Raw genomic sequence first — 12,443 nt, 5'->3', positions numbered from 1 at the left:
CTGAGAACATCGTTGATGAACTCCTGGAAGACCGCGGGAGCATTACAGAGACCGAAAGGCATCACGAGATACTCGTAATGCCCGCCTCTGGTATTAAATGCGGTCTTCCATTCGTCACCCTCTCTAATGCGAACTAAATTATAAGCACCCCTTAAATCAAGTTTGGTGAAGACTCGGGCCCCTGCCACCTGAGAAAACAGATCATCAATCAGAGGCAGTGGATACCGATTCTTCACCGTAATCCGATTAAGGGCACGATAATCGATGCAAGGTCTCAAGCCTCCATCCTTCTTCTCCACAAAGAAGAATCCAGCTCCAGCAGGGGAAGTGGATGGACGAATGAAATTCTTCTCAAGGTTCTCTTTAATATACTCCCGCTGAGCCTGAACCTCAGGCCCAGTGAGATTATAAAGATGCCCTCGTGGTGGCATGGTACCTGGCAACAGGTCTATAGGACAATCATATGACCTGTGGGGAGGTAACACATCAGCCCCCTGAGGACTGAACACATCTCGGAAATTATGATACTGCTGTGGTAAAGTACTTAATACTTCCATGGAGGCTAGTGACAGGTCGGGACGAATGCACTTAGTAAGGCATTCCGTACTCCACTGACAAATAAGACCCGAGCGCCAGTCCACTACTGGATTATGGAGCCTTAACCAAGGGAGACCCAAAATCACGGGAGTGGATGGCATGTCAAGGACAAAAAGGCTTAAGGTCTCCTGATGATCAGCCCCCACCGTTACCTGTATTCCCGGAGTCATCCACACTGCACGACCATCTTGAAGAGGGGAACCATCAATCGCGGTCACTGACATGGTGGTTTTCGGCTGGATCAACGGGATGCCAAGTCGACGAACCAAGGTTGAGTCCACAAAATTCCCAGCGGCCCCATAATCGATTAGTGCTGAAAACTCATGGACCTTGTCTTGCCACCGTAAGGATATGGATACCATCACCCGGCTTGGAGGAGGGATAATAGCACCTAGGGGGTTCTCCTCTATGCCCCCTAGGTTCATTCGTTTCCCGCCGGCAGGAGGGGACAGGTTTTAACGAGGTGTCCAGACTTTCCGCAAAATAGGCACAGGCCTTTCTGTTGGCGACGAGCTCGTTCTGCCTGTGTGAGATGGGAGGATCCAACCTCCATTGGCTCTTCGGCCGATTTAAGAGGCCCTGGATGTGGTCGAGAGGATGAAAACCGAGACGACCGTTCCACTCGCCTCTCACGGATTCGCCTGTCGGCATCGATTGCCTGAGAGATAGCCATTTCCAACGAGAAGGGGGTAGGCAAGGCCAAAAGAAGATCCCGGACCGCATCCGAAAGTCCCAAACGGAAGCGATGGCGTAGGGCTGCGTCGCCCCAGGTGGTGAAAGCTGCCCATCGCCTGAATTCTGCAGCGTATTCTTCAGCTGGACGGCGGCCTTGTTGAATATGCTCAAGATTGGTCTCTGCGGTGCGAGTACGATCCGGGTCATCGTAAATCACAGCCATAGCCTCGAAGAAGGCGTCCACTGACGAAAAAGCTGAATGGTCTTGAGGCAAATTAAATGCCCAACGTTGGGGGTCTCCACGTAGCAGTGACATTACAATCCCAATTCTCTGCCTGAGAGTGCCAGAAGCCATCGGACGCAACTGGAAATAAAGGAGACAGGAGTCCCTGAAGTTTAAGAACTCCTGTCGCTCTCCTGTGAAGGGGTCAGGCAGAGGGATCTTAGGTTCTGTTTGATGCCTTGCGATAGTGATGGATAGTGCTGAGGCTCCCTGGGTAAGCTGATGAACCTCCTCCATCACAGTTGTCAGTTGCTCTTGGATTTGCGCTGCAGCGGCTGCTGGTATATTTGGGCGTCGTTGGAACAGCAGGTTAACGGCTCCCGTTAATTCACTCAGCTGCTGCTGGATATTGTCCATGGCAACTGTTAGTTGGGCCCACTGTTCTGTAATGCAAGGCACCAACAAACAGACCAGTGATGAAAGCAAAAAGGTGTTTATTCACCAGAAACATAAACGTCCAGGACACTTGCTGGTAACAAGGAATAATAACAAAAACCAGGCAAGGAGATTCCAGGAATAGTCCCAACCTGTGCTGAATGATGCTGTGCACTTGGCAGTCGAGTCACTCCAGATCTTGGGTCCGTTGCAAAGGACAAAGTTCCTGGCAGTCTTCAGTCACTAGCAGTTGTGACCTATACCTGGTTGAGGGAAAATAACAGTGGGCACTGATCACCCTGAGAGACCTCCTTTTAAATGCCTGCTGACCAATCCCAGGGTGCCAAGTGTCCACTACCATAGGTGAACAAATTGCCCTGCACCTGAGTACATGGCCTAAGGCAATCACAAGTTGATTAACCCATGGCTGGCTCCCTAATCCACTTTGCTCTTGTGAGTCAGTATATTATGCGCCACTGGTCGACGAAGCGCATAAGAAGCGCGTACTCGCGACCGTGTATCCCTTTGCGAACCTGCCCTCGTGCGTACGCACGGACGCATGATTGACTCAGCGCGAGTATGCGAGCGCGTGGACCCAGATGCGGAAACGGAAGTCGCAGGAGACACCGGAGACAACCCTGGCCGCGGCGTCTTGTCACTCGCCTGGCCACTCTGTCCCCGGGACTCCGACGGTCCTCCCCTCCGATGTCCACGCGAACGCATCCCCGCACTGGTTTGCAAAGGGGTCAGCGCTGGTGCATCAGAGACACGCATAACCTGTCCCGCAACTCCACGAGGACCCCTCTTGGTTCCCCTGGAGTGCAAAGCAGGTGAGGATCTTACACTCCCATTGTCTCTCTGGTGACGCTCGTCGCACTGATAGTATTTCTGAAAATACTACCTTGGAGGCCATGGACTTAAGCTTATCTCCTAGTTCCCTAAAATCATTTTTAAGGACCTTCCATCTCTCTCTGACAAATGCTTTGTGAATATAAGAAACAATGTAATAAATCTTAAGAGAGAGAAATGCATCTTTCTCCATTTATGAAACATGTCTTCTCCCCCTATCCTCCCCATTCACCCTAAATTCAAAGCAAAAATTCACTTTAGGAGACCAAGCAGATTATAAACGCACTGAGGGTTCAGGTTATATGCTGTCTATACACAGTCAGGTCCATAAATATTGGGACATCGACACAATTCTAACATTTTTGGCTCTATAAACCACCACAATGGATTTGAAATGAAAAAAACAATATGTGCTTTAACTGCAGAGTATTTGCATCCAAATCAGGTAAACGGTGTAGGAATTACAACAGTTTGCATATGTGCCTCCCACTTGTTAAGGGACCAAAAGTAATGGGACATAATAATAATCATAAATCAAACTTTCACTTTTTAATACTTGGTTGCAAATCCTTTACAGTCAATTACAGCCTTAAGTCTAGAACGCATAGACATCACCAGACACTGGGTTTCATCCATGGTGATGCTCTGCCAGGCCTCTACTGCAACTGTCTTCAGTTCCTGCTTGTTCTTGGGGCATTTTCCCTTCAGTTTTGTCGTTAGCAAGTGAAATGCATGCTCAATCGGATTCAGGTCAGGTGATTGACTTGGCCATTGCATAACATTCCACTTCTTTCCCTTAAAAAACTCTTTGGTTGCTTTTGCAGTATGCTTTGGGTCATTGTCCATCTGCACTGTGAAGCACCGTCCAATGAGTTCTGAAGCATTTGGCTAAATATAAGTAGATAATATTGCCGGAAACACTTCAGAATTCATCCTACTGCTTTTGTCAGCAGTCAAATCATCAATAAATACAAGAGAACCAGTTCCATTGGCAGCCATACATGCCCACGCCATGACACTACCACCACCATGCTTCACTGATAAGGTAGTATGCTTAGGATCATGAGCATTTCCTTTCCTTCTCCATACTCTTCTCTTCCCATCACTCTGGTACAAGTTGATCTTGGTCTCATCTGTCCATAGGATGTTGTTCCAGAACTGTGAAGGCTTTTTTAGATGTTGTTTGGCAAACTCTAATCTGGCCTTCCTGTTTTTGAGGCTCACCAATGGTTTATATCTTGTGGTGAACCCTCTGTATTCACTCTGGTGAAGTCTTCTCTTCATTGTTGACTTTGACACACATACACCTACCTGATATGGCCAACTGTTGTGAAAGGTGTTTTCTTCACCAGGGAAAGAATTCTTCGTTCATTCACCACAGTTGTTTTCCGTGGTCTTCCGGGTCTTTTGGTGTTGCTGAGCTCACCGGTGCGTTCCTTCTTTTTAAGAATGTTCCAAACAGTTGTTTTGGCCACGCCTAATGTTTTTGCTATCTCTCTGATGAGTTTGTTGTGTTCTTTCAGCCTAATGATGGCTTGCTTCACTGATAGTGACAGCTCTTTGGATCTCATCTTGAGAGTTGACAGCAACAGATTCCAAATGCAAATAGCACACTTGAAATGAACTCTGGACCTTTTATCTGCTCATTGAAATTGGGATAATGAGGGAATAACACACACCTAGCCCTAGAACAGCTGAGAAGCCAATTGTCCCATTACTTTTGGTCCCTTAACAAGTCGGAGGCACATATGCAAACTGTTGTAATTCCTACACCATTCACCTGATTTGCATGTAAATACCCTCAAATTAAAGCTGACAGTCTGCAGTCTTGTTTGTTTCATTTCATATCCATTGTGGTGGTGTATAGAGCCAAAAATGTTAGAATTGTGTTGATGTCCCAATATTTATGGACCTGACTAAGTCTATAAAGATGGAGAGGGGATGAGTTACTGGAGGGAGACAGAGGCACAGACACAAAGAGATGTCACTGCCTCTACTTTTCTATTTCACCCCAGTGCCAGATTTGCAGCAACACTGTTCATACTGCTATATAATGTACTGTATTTTATACTGCTGCCACTTGTGAGTGTGATCTACAGGGAGATAGGGGAACAGGATTTCCTCTTCTCTGTGTGCATGTGATATCATCAAAGCTAGTCTCTACCCACAAACTCAGGGAAAACTGACAATTAGGCATGGAGCCTGCAATGTGGGAAACTAATAATGCATGCAGCTTGCAAATCATTTCATGGTCAAATATAGTGCTGTTTCTCATGCACACACATATGATAGCTTATTCTGAAAAGTCACCTGAATTAACAGATAGGCTTTAATCATGTAATGGAAACAACCACATTTTAAGTAATATTTAACTATTTAATTTAAAGCGAACCTTTCACCTGGATTTCACTTAATAAACTATCAAAAATACCTTTATAGATCATCCTCATTGTGTTAGCACACAGTCTTGTCCCACTTTTCTGTCATGTATATGCATGGAAAAATCGCTTTATAAAGTACTCTTCTCCAGCTCCACAAGTCACGGTAGAAGTCAAGGAGGTAGCCCTTCCCTCACTCCAGGCTGTAACTCCCCTGCCCTAACCCCGCCTTTAAGCAGTGTAATTGTCACCCGGCTCAGTCGCCGGGACCGCGCTTGTACAGGCGGCGCATGCGCTGTCGGACTAAAGCGCGATCCTGTAACTGAATCGCGCTTGAGGAAGAGAAGACAGGCAAGCATCGGGGACGGCGCATGCGCGATTCAGTTACAGGATCGCGTTTGAGGGAAGGGCTACCTCCTTGACTTCTACCGTGACTTGTGGAGCTGGAGAAGAGTACTTTATAAAGCGATTTTTCCATGCATATACATGACAGAAAAGCGGGACAAGACAGTGTGCTAACACAATGAGGATGATCTATAAGGTACTTTTGATAGTTTATTAAGTGAAATTTAGGTGAAAGGTTCGCTTTAAGATACACTATGCATGTTTTTTTTTTTTTGTATCATGTTCACAATCATTTTTACTTTAGAAACATCTCTCACCCTAAACTGAAACTTTCTGCTTCTGTTTTTTATGGTTTCTGGAAAAACTTTGTCACCAGATGGCATTTAGCTCCAAGAGATTCCTGTTTAAACAGTGAATGCATTCCAATTTAGTGAAAGACTTGCTTTATAAGAGATCATTTATTACAGGCACTAAGCATTAGTGCATTCATTTTCCATTAGTCCATTTGCTGAAGCACCTTGAAAAACTTAATAGGCAGTATTCAACTGGTTTATCTGATGCAGAAATGATGAACATGAACAATCTCTCCTGAGCAGAATAAAAAAAAAAAAAGAGGAAAAAGCCTTGTCAGATACAAGTTCTAGCTTGACATTTGTACATATTCATTAAGCACATTAAGTTGAGATTTATGGAATAACGCACATACACATTATATTAACATAGGATGGCTTTGACATTTGCAGGAACATTTGCTACTTGGTAAACACAATTGATATGTTATCATGTGATGGTTGCAGTTGCATTGACTTCTAATGTAATTCTCTGGGTTGGTGTATTAACAGATAAACGAAGATGAAGATACAGTAGTTAAATATTTAGCAAATATCTTCCATTAAAAAAGGCTGGTCTTAAAGAGGTAGACTATGATGGCAGGTAATTGGGCTATATTGAGGGTTCATTTTAGCCTACGTGTACCTAAACTTTTAAGTACACTTTATTCAATATTTTAGGAAACGGTCAAAAAAACAATATTTATAATTCACTTTTAAATTTATTTATTAAGTGTTCTTGCATGGCAAGACCACTTACTGTTATCTCACATATTTTATTTTTGTACTTTTTAATGTGAAATAGGCACTTGAAGTTCAAGTGCCTTTTTGAGCTTTAGAATCTGTCCACCCATACAGCACTGTGTATGGGATTATGGATTATCCCCCTGCTGCCATGCTATAAGCAGTGTGCAGGCAGGAACTGCGTAGCACAGCACTTTTCCTGTCTGTACAAGCGCTGCTCGCTAAAGCCTGGCATACAAGTACTGTGTCAGGATTTAGCAAAGCTCGGTTCTGCTAGTTAGCCGAGTTGAGCAAACGCAGGGCAGTAGCTGACATAAAACATTGCTCCTGCTGCCTGTGCTCCCTCTGCTAAAGCTTGATATAGCACTTGTATGCCAGGATATAGCATGCAGCGCTGGTACAGACAGGAACAGTGATGTTCTATGCAGCTCTTCCTGTCTGTACAGCACATTGCTTATAGCATGGCAGCAGGGGTATAGTCCATACTCCCATATACAGCGCTGTATGGGTTTCAGGAGTCTAAGACGTGAAAGTATGCCTATTTTGCATGAAAAAGTGAAGAAAAAAAAAGTGAAAAACAAATATTATTTTTTGACCATTTCCTATACGTTTTATTAAAGTGTACTTTAAAGTTTAGGTACTGAACTTGTGTCACTAAAATGTATGTATTAGGGGTTTTGCATGGGTTAGATTGTACATTGAAGGAATTGGTTCACTTTAAGTTGACCTGGTATACATTTTGACATTATTATTAGTGTTGAGCAAATCGAAGTTAACAAAGTAGAATTCTATCAGAATTTCAGGAAAAATTCTATTGGTCACAAATCCGACTTTCCTCGCGCCTTGTGGTAGCAAATCAGATTTTTTTTCTAAAATGGCTGCTGCGCATGTTACAAAGTAAAAGTAAGAAGCCCGGGAATGAGGGATCACCCATAATGCCATGCAGCCAGCCAATCAACAGATAGCCAACCTCTGTGATGTCACAGCCCTATAAAATGCCTCATCCTGCCCGGTCTCTGCCATTTTACTGTGAACTTAGTGCAGGGAGACACATGACAGGCGCTAGGGACAGTGATTAAGAAAGCCTTTATTTGTAAAAAAAAATTGGATAGGAAGAGTTCAGGGACAGAGCAGGGACAGGGTAGGGAGATCAGAGAGAGATCAGAGGCTTTATCCACACTATATGGAGAACATAGGGAGAGCATAGGAAGAGTACAGGGACTAATTGAACAGTGTCCCCCTTGGCTAATAGATAAGCAATTGTATTACACCCTCATGCACTAATTGGTGTGAAAAAGCTGTCTAATACTACTTTCACGTATTTTGTTTTACACCTTGTTTTATACATAAGTTATTCCATTAGACCTTGATTCTGTAATTGGGGTGAAATAGCGCTCTATTTTTCACATATTTGGTGTTATAATTTCTGTTATTGGTAAGTAATTCTATAAGGCCTTGACTCTGTAATTGGGGTGAACTAGCGCTCTGTTTTTTCAAGTATTTGGTTTTACACCTTGTGCTATAGATAAGTAATTCCATTAGGCCTTGATTATGTAATTGTGGTGAAATAGCAGTCTCATACTACTGCTATTGAGGTGTCCACATTGTTTCATAGGTAAGTGTGACAGATACCACCCCTCGTGCCCGCTTGACGTCAACTACGTCAAGCTCAGGAGACGCGGTATGGTCCCTGGTTACCAAAGCGTGATGTTACACCCTCCTGGAGGAGCAGGTAAGGTCAGCTTGGTACAGTTTACACAGACACCTCCTGTCCATGCGGGCACAGAGAGGCAACAAGCTGAGAGAGCCTTTTTACTGCTGAAGTGAAAACAGCGCTGTCTTAGCCCGGGTAATCTGCCACCAGCTTCTCATTTGATATAAGCCCGGTCTGCTAACTGGACTATATAGAATTGAGAAAACAACCCGTGGTAGCTTATAACTAGTCCGAAACACAGATGTGGGGATTCGTGATCGAGATACAAGATAGCACAAGATTAAATTGTATATTTAATCGCCTTAAGGGCACACTAGATATAACACAATATACACTAAGAATATATGCAGTGGTCTGTGGTTACAAATACAGGTAATATGGTACAAAGAGGATTACACAGAGCACAAGTCAGTTACCGGGTAGATAAATATTGCTTTGCTGTATTCACATGGAGGGCAGTGATGTCAGCTGGTTTCCAGGTCTCTCCAAACACATTTGCATGATGTGACACCCTTTGAGAAAAAGACCCGCCTGCTTGCTGGCACAAGCCTTTTAACCTGCAGCCGGCCCCTCCTCTAGGAAGGGTCCACTCCCCCCTCTTCTGGGCTGGCATTAAATGACCCACAAAACCCTTTAAGATTCATAGCTCCAGACCAGAATGTCGTAGGGAGGTGGTTCAGTGCCATATTGATCCGCCTGGGTTCCTGCTACAACTAGAGTCCAAATATGGTGCCGCTATTGTGTTTCTGTGGGGAGATATGTATATCTCCCTTCCCTGGCATCCCACCATCAAACTAAGACAATGGACATGTTCATCGTGGCCACCGGGACGCCTATCTAGTTTGCGCCTGCGATGGCTGGGCGATTCATAATTCCTTACAAATCGCTGGTTCCATACTGTCTGCTGGATTCGATTGAACTGGGGAATGGCTTAGACCCCCTGCAGGGAGGTTTTCCTGCAGGATCTGTGCTGTCTGTATGGAGGTGTGAAATCTAACCAAATGTGGCCTGCTAGGAGTTTTTTGCTATATGGCTGCGGCTTTGAAGCAGGGCCCTCCTGTGGAGTTCACTACCTCTGCTATTTTTCAGCAAATGGTGGGTGTGGGGACATGGCTGTCAGTAAATATTTATCCATATTCCTGACAGTAAGTAATTTCATTAGGCCTTGATTCTGTAATTGGGGTGAAATAGCGGTCTGATACTCCTGCTATTGGGGTGTCCACATTGTTTTATAGATAAGTAATTCCATTAGGCCTTAATTCTGTAATTGGGGTGAAATAGTGCTCTATTTTTTCATATTTGCCTTTACATCTTATGTTATAGATAAGTAATTCCATTAGGGCTGGAGGTGAAATAGAGGTCTCATAATACTGCTATTGGGGTGTCCACATTGTTTTATACATAAGTAATTCCATTAGGCGGTAAACAATTTCTTAATGTTGCAGACGGACAGGTCTACTCCCCGGTGTAACTTCCAGGTTAACCAGTGGCAGCTCATATGTGACAAGTGCCATTTGCTCAGGTCCTTTGAGGAGGCCATTTTATTTGTCAGTCGCCAGGACTACGGGATGAATGACGTCATACCACTTCTTCATGTCCTGGAGCAGATGGTAATAAATCTGTCTGGCCAGGGGACAGGAGACATGGCACCTACACCTCATGGCCACCTGAGCCCTGTGGCGGGTGAACTGGCGGAGGAGGATGAGGATAAGGAGGAGGACATTCATGCACAAGCAATATATATAGAAATGGGTGGCTTATATGCACAAAGTGATATGAGAGGAGCAGGAGGAGCTGGAGAACGATGAGGAAGACCAGGCAGATGACCCCGACACATCGTGGCAGTATGCAGTAGAGAAGGAGGCTGGGAGTCCCTCTGAGTCCCTTGCGCAAATGACCATATGCATGCTCTACATACTTATATTGCCGAAGGTCAATAAATTACCTAATCGTCCTTTCCACAAGTGACTGTAAATTATAAATATATGAAACATTCTGGATAACTTTAGATTTTGTAAAATAAAAGCAAACTTATTGATGCATGATTTATTCCTACTGTATATTACTCATCGGCGCTCTCCATAAGTATAATAGAAATAGTATCCCAACCAAGATCTCTCAATCAGCCAAGCAACATTTCTTTGCTCAGCTCTGTTAATGGATGCTTACCCAGAAAGAACTAGTTATGTTTTCCTTTCTCAGTTTCCCTTCTTTTTGGAAAACAATATTTGCTTGCATGTCTTTTTCCCAGATAAGTATTATGTGGGGACACAAGCATGTCAATAGATACAATATTATGAAAAAGCAGTAATGTGTAAAAACATAGTTTTTTAGGCTGAAAAAAGATATATGTCCATCCAGTTCAGCCTGTTATCCTGCAAGTTGATCCAGAGGAAGGCAAAAACCTGTAAGGTAGAAGCCAATTTTCCTAATTTGAGGGGGGAAAAAATCTGTCCTAACTTCAATCAGGCAGTCAGAATAACTCCCTGGATAACCTGTATAATATTAATAACCTGTAATATTATTTCACTCCAGAAATACACTCAGGCCCAGGGGCGGACTGACCATTCGGGCATGGACCGAGGACCCGCGGCCACTAGGGGGCCCTATGAGAGGCTCCTTCTGCGGGGCGGCAGCGTAAGTGTAACGTCACTCACTTCGTCACGCACCTGCTCCATTAATAAAGTGGGAGGAGCAGGCGCGTGACACAGTGAGTGACTTGACGTTACGCTGCCGTCCGTCTGGCCTGGCTGCTACGCAAGTACAACAGTACTGTGAGAGTGAGTATGTCATTAAGCCAACATCTTTATGGGCGATTTATTGGAGGCTGAGATAAAATCTGCAGCAAAGGAATAAAAAAATAAATCCCTTTCCGAACAGTTATGCTCAGGGGCGGACACTGGGGAAGTGTCTGAGAATGAGAACCCATGGCCAGTTTCTGTTTTCCATTAAAGTGAACCTGTCAGCTCTTCTAGAAAATAAACCTGCTTTTTACAAAAAAAATTAAATAAAAAATGGGCCAGTCCATAGCTATTGTTTGGAATTACATATAAACTCCATTAACTTGAATGAGGCATGACTGCTTTACTAGACACTGCCTGTGGATGACTTCACATATGTAGCATAAGATGCTATGTGTCATGATGACACATAGCATCTTATGCTATATATGTGTCATCCACAGGCAGTGTCTAATAATGCAGCCATGCCTCATTCAAGTTAATGGAGTTTATTTGCAATTCCAAACAATACCTCATCCATAGATCCCCTTAATAATAGTGTCATCCACAGATCCCACCATAACAGTGTCATCCACAGATCCCCCATAACAGTGTCATCCACAGATGCCCCATTACCAGTGAATCATACACAGATGTCCCCATAACAGTGTGCCATCCACCTATTCCCCATAAGAGTACGTCATCCACAAATCCTTCATAACAGTGTGTCATCCACAGGTCCTCTATAACAGTGTCATCCACAGATCCCCTCTAACAGAGTCATCCACAGATGCCCCCATAACAGTGCGTCATACACAGATACCCCCATAACAGTGTGTCATCCACAGATCCCCCATAACAGTATGTCATCCACAGATCCCCCATAACAATGTGTCATCCACAGGTCCTCCATAACAGTGTAATCCATAGATGCCTATAACCTTGTCATCCACAGATGCCCATAACAGTTTCATCCACAGATGTCCATAACAGTGTCATCCACAGATGCCCCCATAACAGTGTGTCATACACAGATCCCCCATAACAGTGCACCTGCGTACTGAGGAGAGATAGAAAGGAGGGGAAAGAATCCGCGGTAGCAAGCAGAGGACAGCACAGCAGATGACTGAATAGATTATTTTGTAAGTAAATTGTTTTATTATAAATGTAGTTAAGTTTAATGTCTGTTTTTGTATTTTATTATATTCTGGCTTTTGCTTAAAGGGACAGTAAAAAAAGTTTAGTTTTTTAGTTATGTATGATGCTTTTTGATAATACATAAATGTAAATTTAGTGGTGCTATAATGTGGACCCCAGGTCTGCAGGCTGGGCTGGCGCTGTGGCACCATACAGGACAGTTGGCCAGGCATCAGAAAGGCTCTGGGGCTGTCATTGTGTGCTCTGGAACTTTTCCCTTCACAGCCACTGCTATCT

At 44.0% G+C, this 12,443-nt stretch overlaps 1 long non-coding RNA gene across 1 annotated transcript; it reads left to right on the top strand.

Moving 5' to 3' along the window:
* Window positions 1–206: 206 nt before the first annotated feature.
* On the top strand, window positions 207–12,173 carry LOC120993285. Its single transcript, XR_005777193.1, has 4 exons — window positions 207–217; window positions 9,436–9,438; window positions 11,872–11,913; window positions 12,044–12,173. It is a non-coding gene; the product is annotated as an uncharacterized LOC120993285 (long non-coding RNA).
* Window positions 12,174–12,443: the final 270 nt, after the last annotated feature.

The sequence above is a fragment of the Bufo bufo genome, chromosome 3 (assembly GCF_905171765.1).
Source record: "Bufo bufo chromosome 3, aBufBuf1.1, whole genome shotgun sequence".
Classification (NCBI taxonomy): domain Eukaryota; kingdom Metazoa; phylum Chordata; class Amphibia; order Anura; family Bufonidae; genus Bufo; species Bufo bufo.
Note: the sequence above shows the minus strand (reverse complement) of the source record. Positions and strands in the feature narration are given on the sequence as shown.